General features: G+C 52.8%; 1 protein-coding gene across 1 annotated transcript in view; it reads right to left on the bottom strand.

Annotated features, from left to right (window-relative positions):
• RALGAPA2 (Ral GTPase activating protein catalytic subunit alpha 2) overlaps nucleotides 1-13,532 on the bottom strand; it is a 266,689-nt gene that overhangs the window by 21,303 nt on the left and 231,854 nt on the right. The window lies entirely within an intron of this gene.

The following is a 13,532-nucleotide window of genomic DNA, read 5'->3' as shown; positions in this document are numbered from 1 at the left end:
ATACACGCTTAAAACAGAAGACGGTGCCCGCCACTGGGTGGAGGGAAGGCCAGGACGGCATGCTCCCAGGTGGGCACACCAGAGCCTCAAGCCGAGAGGCCATGAGCATCTGAGAATAAGAACTAGTAAGTGGGAAGAAGCTAGCAGGGAGCACACAGCAAAAAAAAAAAAAAGAAAGACTATTGCCTTTTAATTAAAACTGCAGTCTGGAACACACGCATTCAAATGTGTAATCAAAAACCAGCCACCAATAAGACTTACGAGCGTAACCCGCTGGAGCCACTTCCCAGCTGCCCTCATAGGACCCCTGCGCATGGCAGCCTTTCACGGGCAGAAAGCAAACCTTCCCCCTTCGTGTGCGGCTTCTGTCTCCTCGGAGGGTGAACCACGCCGTCCCACGGCAGGACAGCGTCAGGACGGCCCACAGAGGACCCAGCACCGCACGCCCGGCTCCGCGCACTAACGCTCGGGAAGTCGGCGTCCTCACTCCCCCGTCCTCGTGATCGATGCAAGTTAACACACGTGTTTTAGTCGTTTTGCAAAATCGTGCTAATTCTCCGGGAGCACAGGCAGTGCGGGTCACCACCCCGTTCATTGCTCGCCGCTCCGGAGAGGCGAAAGTAATTTCAGCATTTCTCACTGTATTTTAAAACTAACTTTTCAAAATGGCCTCTTTCAAAACATAAGTTGGTGAAAATTATGTCAATTGGCGGTCAGTAGGCACGTGTTTTATGTTGTTGTTTATTCTTGGGGGGGAGGTAATTAGGTTACTTACTTATGTATTTATATCAACGGAGGTCCTGGGGATTGAACAACCCAGGACCTCATGCATGCTAAGCACACACTCTACCACTGACCTGCACCCATTCCTGGTGAGTGTTTTAAAAGAGGAAAATATTTTTCTATCTTCCTCTGTCAAAGTACACACATGAATTTCTCAGGATAGGTTCTTTCTCCCCTTCCTTCAATTACATTCAGAGAAAGGCTTCCAGCCTGTGGGATCAGAGGCACCAAGGGCTGTGCTGAGCAACACGGTAGCCAGGAGCCATCGGAAATTACATTTCAATCTAAATTGACTGAAGAAGTCGAAATTCAGTTGCTCGGCCCCCCAAGCGCGGGTACAGAACACGCCTGTCACCGTGGGAAGCTCTCCCGGGCGGTGCTATTCCAGAGTTTCTTTTCAACCTGGCTCTATGCCACTTTCAAACAGGAAAATGAGTTTGAAGACTTGAAAGTGGCCCCCAGTGAAGGATGATCCTTTGTATGGACGGTCACAGCAGCCGGAGGCCTGGGCCGCGGGGGCCTGCTCTGCGGGCGCAAGTCCCCGGGACTCGCTCCTATGGACCGGCTGCCAAACGTCGCCGCTCGGGCCTGGGTCTGGAGGGACCCACTGATGCCATTCACATCTCATTACGAACACGCTCATTCTGCACAGCACTTGGCTGTCGCTGTGCGCGGCCCTCTGAGCACGGCCCCTGCGAGCCGCTGGGCCGCGAACAGCAGGACGCCGGGCCTGAGCGGCCGGCTGGCGGACAGGCGCTCTGACACCGAGCTGGCACGTGCGGGCCCAGCAGGGGCCGAGCCAGGCGTGACAAATTACTCAAAGAGCCGAGCTAAACTCATGGCCGAGGACCACCTGAGCCTTGGGCCGCTGTCAGCGCTCGCATCCAGGCCCCCTTTCAGTGCTGGCGGCCAGGTCGGCACAGGGCGGCCTCTGCAGCCCCATCCTGCTGGGCCCCAAAGGCCCTGCTGTGCCTGGACACCCGCACACAGCGCTGAGGATGACGCTGATGAAATGGATGTGCGGGTGTGCTCTGCTAAACAGGACGCAGCCGAGGCCACACATCTGGAGGAGCAGCCGTGGTGCTGACCGAGCTCACCGTCAGCCATGAAGGGGTGCCCTGTGCACCCCCATCCACAGGATCCCAGGGCAGCCCGCCATCCTCGTCCTGAGTGGCACTTTCCCATTGTCCACAAGCTTGTCCTTGTCAATGATGAGAGGCCTGGGCTCCTAAGAGCAAGTCCAGCACTAGACTCACAGCGGGGGATAATCCAGGTCTGAGATTCTCGGATTCAATAAATATTAATGGCCGGACTCCTCAGTGGAGGCCCTGCGGAGACAGACGGGCACGAAAGGAGCTTCCAAAGCTGGGTCTGAGAGGAGGAAGTGTTGTGGAAGGGTCCCCAACGGCACCCGGAGCACACACTCCCACCAGGCTGGCGACACTGTTCCCGAGCTGAACAGCGCTGAGCTGGGAGCCGTCACTTAGACAAACATCCATTAGGGACTGGAGATCATTTAATGCATTTTCACTCGTGGCCCAAGCCAGGGGGCGTAAACACCATGACAAAGAGAAAACAAACACCACCCAGCTCTGGCACCGTTCAGAAACAGCCAAGAAGCCCACGCGTGCTAAAATCTTTTTTTTTTTTTGGTAGCTTTAAAAAATGTAGCTCTGGGATCTTAACTGAGTTTGTCGGTAGAGCTATTAGCCAGGGCGACTAGGATCGGTGTCTTCTGATCTTTTCTTACCTGACACCCTTATGGCTGCCGTGCTGGCTGCTTTCTATTAAGAAAGGCATTTATAATTTAGACATCAAATGCTTTGCAAGGTTCTTCTCCTCGTGCCTAAGACTTGTTAAGATGTGAACTGGATGCCGAAGCAACACCAGGAGTGGATAATCGGGGACCTGTGACCGAAAGCAGGTCCCAGGACTGATGACAGAGGCATCTGGACACAAAGTCAACACCTGTTTCAAGACCAGTCGTTGCCCTTCTGTTCTCAGAAAAGTCCACTAACAAACGTGAGACTTAAATTCTGTCCTGAATTACTAGCTCACTAAATACCACGCACAGTAAAGCACTTTTTAAAGAGGGAGTTTCCCCGATTACTCAACTCAGAGAACATTCAAATCACTAACTAGAAGCGCATCTTGGTTTCTGGATATTTCTGAGTTTTCAAGTGATCTCCTCTGCCTACATTTTCATGTAAGAATTTTTATCACTTACCAATATTCCTCGACTTGAATAAAGAGGCCGTACGTCTTAGCTGTTTACATTTTTATCAGAAACCACCAAGACAGCTTTCTGAAACTCTCTAGGGAGGCTCTGCTGGAGGCCCGACCCGGAGAATCGGACCCAGCCCCCAACAACTTTATTCTGATGATTATCATTATCTTTTAAATTATTATTTGTTTTAATTTTCAGCAACGGCAGCCGCCGCAGGGCAGTCTGAAAGGGGCTTGCTCTTTGCAGGCAGACAGGCCTGCACTTGAATTCCAGCCCCTACCCCGCCCCGCCCCGCCCAGCCCCACCGCCTTCTGTGTGCGGTGCGGATGCTGACATCTGCTCTCGGAGCTGCGGGGAGGCTGGATGGAATCACGTAAAGAAGCACCGACCCAGGTTCCAGCACGCAGGAGAAGCACGAAACGTGGACTGCCTGCACCTCCCACCCCTCAAGGTGGGCTTATGGTTTTGTCTTCCAGAAAGAATGTGGTGGATAAACCAGGGGAACCCCTGGTCAGGCTTTTGGTGGGCTTTACATTAGACCCTCAGGAACTGGGGCAAGTCCCATGGTCTCCGTGTTGCTGATCAGGAAATGGAAGCTCAAAGAATTCAAGTGATTTTCTGGAGTCACAGTTACTCAGGGGTGCAACTGGGACTAGAACCCCCATCTTCTCACCTTTACTGCTTTCAACTAATATCTTCAATTCTAAAACACATGGGGTTAAGCTCCAGATCTTTTTCAAGGATGGGAGTTAAACTCCAAATGAGAGTAAATCAACTGACTTAAATATGCATGGGTATATAAATCAACCTATAACCGAAACTTGAGTGTACAGGTTTAAGCTGCATTGATACCCACAGACCACGCTGCCTTTATAAATTCATAAAATAACAGTCATGGCATTCTTTTTACTTATTCAGGCTCTTTCTTGGAACAACTCCTATTTTGAAATAACTCCACTTATTTTTTTAAGTCATGGAAAAAAGAGAACTGTTTAAAAGATGCTCTATTACAGACTGAACTTTTATCAACCCTTGAAGCCCTTCTTGCCTGGACCATCTCCATATTCCTCAGAGTAGACACCATACTCAACTCACACCAACAAAATGGCCTTGGAGGAGGTGGCCTCCTGATGCCTACCAATAAATGCAACCACCCAGTGGAATACTATACAGCACTGAAAAACACAGGTTTGTGTATTAGATGAATGAAACTCAAAACATGTTCAATGAAAAAAAGCAAGTGACTGAAGGGCAAAGTGAAACTGCTGAGGGACACACGTGCAGTGAGGCTGTCACCAGGGTGATCTGGGTGGGGCAGGAGGTGGCACACGGTAGGGTCTCAAATACACTAGTTGGTACCCACAGCAGGGTAAATGTCATATGTTTTCTTGTAGGTGTGAAATATTTCATAGTGAAAAAGCGCCCCTGGAGAGAACAAAGTATGGACTAATCCGATGATCTTGTCTCACCCACTGGGAGGGCAGGGCGAGTTTCCCTGTGCCGAAGGGGGACGTACAAGGTGAAAGGTTGGCTGTTAAGGGTAACGATGCTGGAACAGTCCATTTGATTCAGACATAGGAAAACCCAGAAATAGGCCAAGGAAAACCCAGAAATAGGCCAAAACATTAGGGCTCAAATTTTTCAGAACGTCGTGGAGAATCTGACAGATGGGATTTAAAGAGCTCAAACAGCAACACCGTCCCCGGGACTGCGGGAACCGCCCCAGAAGGAGCACATCTTTCTACAGAGACCCGCTGCTAGAAACGCTGGGCACCAGGAATGACAAAACGGGCTGAGCTGGAGAACGCTCAGTGTCCTCCACAGACCTGCCTGGACATGACCTCACTCTCCTCAGGAAACGTGATCTTGCGTGGCTCGGCCATTTTCAGAAAGCAAGTCCCCCTCTGCTCAAGAGCCACGTCCGGCGCACGCGGGCCTGGGGACAGCGAGCCGCCCTCGCCCAGCCTGTGTCCCCGGAGTAAGGACAACTGTGCTCACGCCGGCGCCAGGCAGCTCACAGGGACAAGAAGGGAGGCTCTGTGCAGAGGTGCAGGGAAGAGGCTAACCAATGGGGCTCTGAGGGGGTAGGAGCATTTCCTGCCCAGAGAAGCCTGAGCTGGAAGGAGGAGGAGGAGGAGACTGGAGCCCCAGGGACAGCAGGAGGGGCAGGGGCGCAGGGCTGTCTGGAGCTGGGTCACCGGAGGCCTGGATAGTTTGAGGTAAGGGCGAAACACGCTTCTAGATCGCCCTGAGAAGGTCTGCCAGCGCTCAGGGGAGTCCAGGGCGCCCCCGGGTGTGAAGAGTCCAGGCTGCCCTATGTCTCTGTATTCAGTCAACGAGCTTGGACAAACGTCTTAATATTTTATACTTCTGCTTTGCCAGTTTCAGAAGTGAATGGCACGTATATTTTGGGCAAGTGGAAAAGGTGGGAAGTTCCTTGCAGTTGTGACATGACCGGAAATTCCGTGAATGGTCTAGACAGAGAACGGGCTGGCCGGTCCCCCCACTTGGAGGGAAGAGGAGATGGAGTAGAGGTGGGGGCGGGGGGCAGAAGAGATGGAGAAAAGAAGGCGGACACTCCTCACGCAGGGACAGGTCCTGGGCTCGCAGAAGCCTGGTGACAAGGAGGCCACTTAGGACAGCGGTGGATGGAGGAACGCTACGTCCACAGACAAAGGTTAATCCTCGTAAGAAGCCGAGTCAACGGTGGCCGACCCGAGCTCTGAGAAGGACTGGCTAAGACCGCTCCCTAAAGCCAGGGAACGAGTGTGCTGATTCTTCTGTTGGTCCTGCTACCAGGAACTTCTGAAGCAGAGGATGCAGAGGATGACGACAGTGCATTTTCACGTCTTGGGTGGTGTTTCGAACATTGATCAAAGGATAAGGCTTTACAATGTTTCCTGGTCTGAGATACGACACCAAAAGCACAGGCCACCAAAGTGAAAAAATAGGAAAACTAGGCTTCATCAAAGTAAAAAGCTTTTGTGCTTCAAAGGGCTCTGCCAAGAAAGTGAACACACAGCCCACAGCGTGAGGGACAGCATCTGCACGCTGCTCCTCTGGTAAGGGTCGCACATTCAGAGAACACGACGACGCTTGTAACTCAGTAACCAAAAGACGACACAAGCAAAGTATGGGTGACGAGCCGACAGACGTTTCTCCAAAGAAGAGAGACACACGGCCGACAGGCACACGGACGGACGCTCAGCCTCTCGAGCCACCAGGGCAGTGGACGCCAAGCCACAGAGGGAGGCCCCTCACACCTGCCAGGACGGTCACGATCAAGAAGACGAGGGTGACCAGCAGCAGGCGGTGGCGGGGCACAGGGAGACCGGTGAGAACCTGAAATGGTGCGGCCGCAGTAGCAAACTGTTGGGCAGCTTCCCCAAACGCCAGACACACGAGCCAGCAAATCTACTCCTGCGTATAAGCAAGAGAACCGAAAACACACGTTCACACTGAAACGTCCACACGAACGTTCACAGCAGCATCTTTCACAAATGGCCCCGAAGTGGAAACAGCCTGTGTCCAGAAACCGATGGCTGGATAAACAAAGTGTGCTTTATCCAAACGACAGAAAATTGTTCATATGTTCACAAAAAAAACAAATAAAGTACATGCTACAAGGTGGGTGAATCTTGAGAACTACGCTACGTGGAAGAAGCCACACACTGTGGGAACCCATTTATAAAAAGTCCAGAATAAGAAAATACACAGACACAGGAAATCAGTGACTGCCAGGGACCGGGGGGAGGGGCTGAGGAGCGACTACCAACGGGTGTGGGATCTCTTGGGGGAGAATGTTCTGGAACTGGGCAGCGGTAATGGCAGCACAATCTGGCGACTACACTGAAAACCACTGCATTATACGGTATGTGAATTATCCCTCAGTGGAAACTGTCCCCCTGCGAAGGCCTGTGAGTACGTGGTGCACGCTGTGTATCGTGGGGGCGGCCTCCTAACAAAACGGTCCTCCCTGACCACACTCCAGGCCAAACGGAAAGGTGGCCTGGCAGAGCGCGGAGCCCCGGAACACGTGTTCACGGAAGAGCCTGGAATCACGTGTTCATAGAAGGTCCCTGGATCACGTGTTCTTGGGAGATCCCTGGAGAGGAGCAGTCCGTGTGCCAGGGGTCCTTCTAGCGCAGGAGGGGCCAGGATCTAAAAGGGATACTGTTGTCCCTCACAGGATCCACAACCTACCTGGAAAGACAGACACAAAGTCACCACCTGGTGGGGGGAGGCACCTACACAAGTCAGAGGGACCCAGAGGGCACAGCGGTTCCCTGCAGGTCAGGCCGTGAGGTGCTGGTCACGCGGGGGTGGAGGGAGCACCGTGGTGGCCGGCACCCGGGAACCTCTGGAGGTGCTGAAACAGAAACCAGCAAGGTCAAGTCTGCCTTTGAGGGATGATGGGGGGGGCGGACATGTGTGGAAGGATGTAGAAGGGAGAGAGGCTAGAGGAAGGAGAACTAGTCAGAGAGAGGACACGGGCCTCGAGAGAGCAGTGCTGGAGGGAAGAGATGCTCACTCTTGCTGACAGAGGAGCGGGTGGGAGGAGACGCCGAGACTCCACTCCAGGAAGGATCCTGGCCCAGGTGGCAGGTGGGCAGGTGCAGAGGACCAGGAAGGCAAGGCCGGGGCCCAGCAGGCGTCAGGGGAGCAAAGCCGGGCATGAGAGGTCTGGGCTGGAGACGACGTCGCTGAGTCACCGGCTTGGAGCCGATCCCGGAGGAGCCGGGGAGGATGCACGCTGGGAACCCCCTCCTTCCAGAAGCCAGAGAGCAGGGGAGGGCTGCAGGGGCAGGAGAGAGCAGGTCACAGAGCCCTGGGGGAGTGGTGATTCTGCTGGGAGGAGCCCCTGCTCAGGGCTCAGGGCTGCCTCCTTCACCTCCTCCCTGGTGCCTGCCACCCACGGGAGGAGTACTCCATAGGTGGGTGGGGCTGGCATTTCATAATCCCTAACAAATGGACGAAATTCCATGATAATCAAGGTGGGAACACATGCCAGTTTCAGCCAAAAGCCATACATCATTTTTACCAAGATTTTGTTTGTCTTTCAAATATAATGCAAATTTAAATTCTAGGATGGTTTAAGACCCCAAATAAATGAATCATTCAAAGTAAATGTCACAGCCTGGAAACGGATAAAGAGGATGACTTCACTGAACAATGTAACCAAAGAGAGTGGATGCTTGGGGAAAGGAAATGACACACGTGAGATATTAGATTAGGTTTCAGCCCCTAATGGTACACTCCTGGAGAGGAAGCAGGGCACCACTGAGAAGAAAGGAGAAAAGACCCATTTAACCAAGTTTAAGAATAATTCTGAGGAAATGATCAGAGTAAATGGGAACAGGGAAAAAATGGATTTTCTTCAGGCAATTAAATTACAGACTTTTGCCCAAGGACGCTGTCGCAGGCGCAGGGCACAGAGGGTCTTGCCTTAGAGCCCAAGACGCTCCAAGGGTGCAAAAGGTCCCGATCTATGGTTTTATTAGAAATGCTGAAATTCGCTCTGCGCGGGGGATCAATGTGTGAAGGAGCGCGCCCTTAATCACAGCGTGTTCCATCTCCATCCTCCCAGCCGCCCCAACTTACCTTCCATACATCACCAGGTGAGAGAGGGGCCCCGACACCGTCACACCAAGCCCCCATCAGCAGAAGCCTAAGTGACAAGAAAATCAGGCGTTCGGCCTTGTTCGCATTCAGAGGACCCGCTGTCCAACGAGCGGGCAGAGTCCACCAGCTGCCTTGCTGATGAAAAGGACCCAAGAAGCGGCGGACCGACACGGACCGTGCAAGCTGGCCAGGTTGATGCCAACAACCTGGTTTCTGGGAGGAAGGGGGTCAGGGTCACCCGAACTGTTTCTCTTCCACAGATTTTCGTTTAGCCCACAGATACGTTAGGAGCTAAAAAACGTACTCTGAAAAAAAAATGTCCTGACAGCTTCAGTTATAGGAGCGACGGTAGCTGACAATTTGTTGGCCTTTAACATCCACGAAGTTAACGGTTAAACAGAAAACGGTTAGAAATGAGGAACTGTCTCTAAATGGCTTGACTTCTCTTTGTGGCAAGGTGTGAAAAGACAGACAATGAAATAGCAGTACTCATGGATTTTACACCCTAACTTAACATCTAACTCACCCCTGACTGTAAGAGGCAAGATGCTACTCACAGACAACATAGTTTGGACGGGACCAGCCAGTACTCAGCCCTCAGCCACTCTCACTCTGGAGAGAAAGCCAACGCATGCGACCTGTGGGCTGGGTTACATCTAGGTTGATTCTAAAGACAAAACAGATCCAGGATGACAGTTGACGGACCAGAGAACGAGACTGGCAGGAGCAAAAAGACCCTTCTCTGGCAGGTGCTCTGGTCATAATTTTCTTGAAATGTTCCCAGCTGTTGCCGGTCACCAGCCCACACTGGGCCCAGGTGAGGTCAGACTGGGCTCCGGCAGCATTAACTTCCACAGCCTGACGTGTGTGCACCGGGCTCTGTACAGATCCTCTAGAGTTCTCATTTCCAAAAACAATGTTAGGGAAATACTCCTTTCAATGACATTTTAAAAGCTTGAGCTGTGTTTACAAACAATAAAGAAGAGTATATCTGAAAACAGAAAGTAGTTATTTCTGTATTTCTACAATGATAGTTCGGTGGCATCTGAATTTTCCAGGAAGATCTCATCTTAGCATCAGGTTACCAGAGGACAAGGAGACAACGCCAAGAAAAGTTAGGGGTTTACCGAATGCGGCAAGCGGTTCCTGTGGAAGGGGCCACGCGGCCCCTGCGGCCATCCAGACCCTGTTCTGGTGGGAAAAACGGCATCACTCACAGCACACCTGAGGGAGGGCTGCTGCCGCGGGCCCGCGCCTGAAACGCAACACTGCCGATGGTCGGTCAGAGCAAAGATGCCGCCACGGCTAGAGGAGCCGAACTGGAAATTTGGGGGAATTCTAATAAAACAAAGCTCCGTGATCGGAGGGAGCAAAACTAGGTCTGCCACTCCGTGTTAGAGCCACTGATCTCGGGCGACTACAGCCTGTACGCCTGGCAAAAGCCGAGATGCGGGGATTGTACCAATGCTAATTTCCCGCTTTGTTTTAGTTATTAAGACGCTGTCACTGGAAGCCATTGGCTGGAGAGGAGATGGGACCCTCTGCACTTCTTTTTGAACTGACTGTGAATCTATAATTATCTCACAATAAAACAGTAGCAATAATAAAAGAGGGTACGGTGCCAACGGCTCATGCAGCCCCCTTGAGTGGACACGGGGCCCTGGGGTGAGGCGGGGCAGAAGAGCTGCTCCGTCTGTGGGCACAGCCAGGCCTGTCAACAGACACGGCCCCCTCGCAGACCACGACGGCCAGAGAAGCCCGGAGAACGCCAGCCTCACTCGTGCTGTGGCCGGGAAAGGGCTTTTGAGCGGCTGGGGGGCAGAAAGCACCTCGTTTACTTTTTCACGTCTGTCTCAGCACTTGGCTCAGTGTTAGGCAAAAGCAAAGCGATGATCAGGCAGCACGCAAAAGCCCCTCACGCAGCGCGGTGGGAGAGTTTTCTGCTTTGCTTTCAAGGTTGGCCGCAGAATGCCCGGGGCTGCTGGAGCGACTCTGATTCGGAGACTCACTGTGGGGTCCCGCCACCCCTGCTCATCTTAGTTCTGGGGTCTGCCGAGACGAACGTGTAGCCACACATTTCTATTGAAGACAACGTGTCTTGAGGAAGGTCCGGCTGCCTGAGCGGCCGAGGGGCTGTCTTCGCAGTGCCTTCCAACAGAAGGAGGAGAGAAACGGCGTGTCCCCGCCAGGCCCGGGGAAGGCGCTGGGCCGGGGACCCCGCCAGGTGGGGACGGGAACGCCCTCCGAGGACGCGGCGTGTTCTCGGGACAAGGGGCAACCCTCGGGGTCAGAGGCCTTTTCGCGAGCGCCCCCGGAGGGGAAAGCCCCCGCTGACAGCCCGGCGGGAGAGGTGCGCGTTGGCGGCACAGAATCCAGAGGGCCGCCTGCGTGTGAGCCCGCCCGAGGCTAGGCTCTGTTTAGGCGGTGAGACCGACTAAGACGATCGGCGTTTCGCAGGGTCGGGGCCTCTCAGAGGCTGGACCCACCTCACGTGTGCTTCCAAGCCCGCGCGCGGTCTGCACTGCTTCTGTCTTTTTATGGAGGAGCAGACAGGAGAGCGGGCGGCAAGGTGTTTGGTTCCAGGCCCAAGATGTCACCCTGAGGCCCGGGACCCGCACCCCAGCAGCCTGGCTCAGGGCCCAGCTCCCAGCCACCGCCCAGCCTCCGACCTCGGGCTCCCCGGTGCAGAGAGAGGACCGGCAGCCGCTCCAACAGAAGGCCCAGTGCCCCCGCTCGCAGGCGTTTTCACGGAAACCTCGGGGACAACACACTCAACTCCTGCACTGCATTTCAGCAGGTCCCTCTGGGTGTCTAGAAGTCTCCCACTTTTACGGGTAACGTAGGAGGAAGTCAAGAAGCGAGGCTGTCCCGGGAGGAGCAAAGATCAGAGCTAGAAAGCTCTCGCCGTAGCACACTCTCTGAGAAGAAACTGTCCAGGGGAGAGACGATGGCTCTCACAGCCGACCTCCTGCGCTCGCACGGGCTGGGGCTGCTCTCCCGGGTACTTGGAATGAAAACCGCCTGCTTCTGCACTTTGCTCGCAAAATTCCCTGTCAGAGATCCCGTTCATTCTGACGAAAATACATTTGCCACACACACAGACATGGCCCCAGAATGCCGTTAGAACAGAACTCCCAGCTCGCGCAATTCCCTGGGACTTCCCGCGGTTGAGCCTCATGGAGTCACTCGATACCATCTTGGTGACTTAAAATATAACTGCAGCATTACTTAAAAGTATAATCACATCGTTCTCTTGCAAATTAAGACACTTACTCTCGGAAAAATTGCGAAATTGCATTAGGTGTGTCTGTTCTTGATGGATCAAAAGCAACTCCTTTAAGTCAGCAGTTTTACATGAATGGCATGAGACGTGGCCCAGATGAGGAAAATGTCCTTTGAAGCCAGTCTGCACTTTATTTAAAGAGAGGTGGAGCTGTTCCTCACAATTCAAACGTGAAGTAGAATTGTATTGCGCAGGTCCCCAGACCAGGAGGCCAATATGATCCTGGTGAGGTAGCTCATCCACAGCAGAGAGCCCAGGTTAGTCTGCCCTCAGGTCCTTATTTCTTCCAGTTGCAGTGCCTGCCACCCACCCATCCATCCATCCACCCATCCACACATCCATCCATCCATCCATCCATCCATCCATCCACCTACCCATCCAAACCATCCATCCTTCTGACCATCCATCTATCCATCCACACATCCATCCATCCATCCATCCATCTGCTATTTACCGAGTGCCTCCTATGTATCTGTTATTCTTCCTTCAGATGTAAGAAAAGTGTTTCCTTGCTCCTCAACTCTCTTCTAAGTCTTGGCTTCCAACAATACTCAAGCACCATACTGAGTGCCCCAGTGTTCCGGGAGGGTGGAGTCTAAAACACACTGTGCTGAAATTACACCATAGCCCGCCTGAGTTCTGCTGGGATGACAGCTCTCTGCGAATAAAAGACGCAACTGTTATGTAATAAGTAAGAGCAATCCCCCAGCGCTGGTATCATGCTCTGCCCTTTTCTAGCCATGAACCCGCTGGATCCCCCTGGAAGCCTCTGTCCACAGAAGACGAGGCAGAGATAGAGCAGAAATGATTCTTCTGAGACCATCCAGCTAGTAGTGAGCATGGCTGGAACTCCAGCCCGGGCCAGCGTGCTCCCAGCGCTGGCCTCTGCTCCCCTCTTAACGCGGTCTTGGTTGAGTATGAATATTACTGAAGAGCTTGCGATGTTTGTGCTGAGGTGATTCACGGCCACTGCTGTTTGGTGCGGCCAGGAAGGTGAGAGGAGACAAATTAAGTCTTTCTCTCTCCCTCCAGAACCAAATAATCTGGCAATTTTCATAGCTAACCTGGCATAAGTGGTGACTTCCCAGCTGAATGTGTAACTGACTTAAGAAGCAGAATGTAGAGTAATAAACTATATTAATTCAATCTCTTCATTTATGTGCCAGAGGTTGGGAAATTTAAATGAGCTCATTTAAGCAAAACTGATTTTATGGCGCTTATTTCAGGTCCCATTTTGAAGACAATCAGTGCAGAATTCTAAGGTTTTATTAACTATTTCTAATGGACAGTTTCCAGGACAGAATGGCTGAGCACTGTCAGGTCGGGATGACGGGTTCAGGACATGCTTCAACACTGGACCCGGCAGAGCTGGCCCCTGGGAGACGTACTTGGTTTTGGCTTCTACACTGAAACACTGAGCGGCAGTGAGGATGGACTATTATTCGTCAACTGCTATCTTCCAAGGATGATGGAGCTTCTTGGCAAATCCTTATTTCTAACTATGTGCCACGTGGTGCCATTCAGAAACACTGAAGGGGGTAAAATCACCTGTGCAATGGCTCTGAGCAAGAGACAGACTCACAACAGGCCAGCGTCCCCACGCCGCAGAGGACCGCA

The sequence above is a fragment of the Vicugna pacos genome, chromosome 19, assembly GCF_048564905.1.
Source record: "Vicugna pacos chromosome 19, VicPac4, whole genome shotgun sequence".
Classification (NCBI taxonomy): Eukaryota; Metazoa; Chordata; class Mammalia; order Artiodactyla; family Camelidae; genus Vicugna; species Vicugna pacos.
The sequence above is the reverse complement of the archived record's forward strand: the minus strand, read 5'-3'. Positions and strand labels throughout refer to the sequence as shown.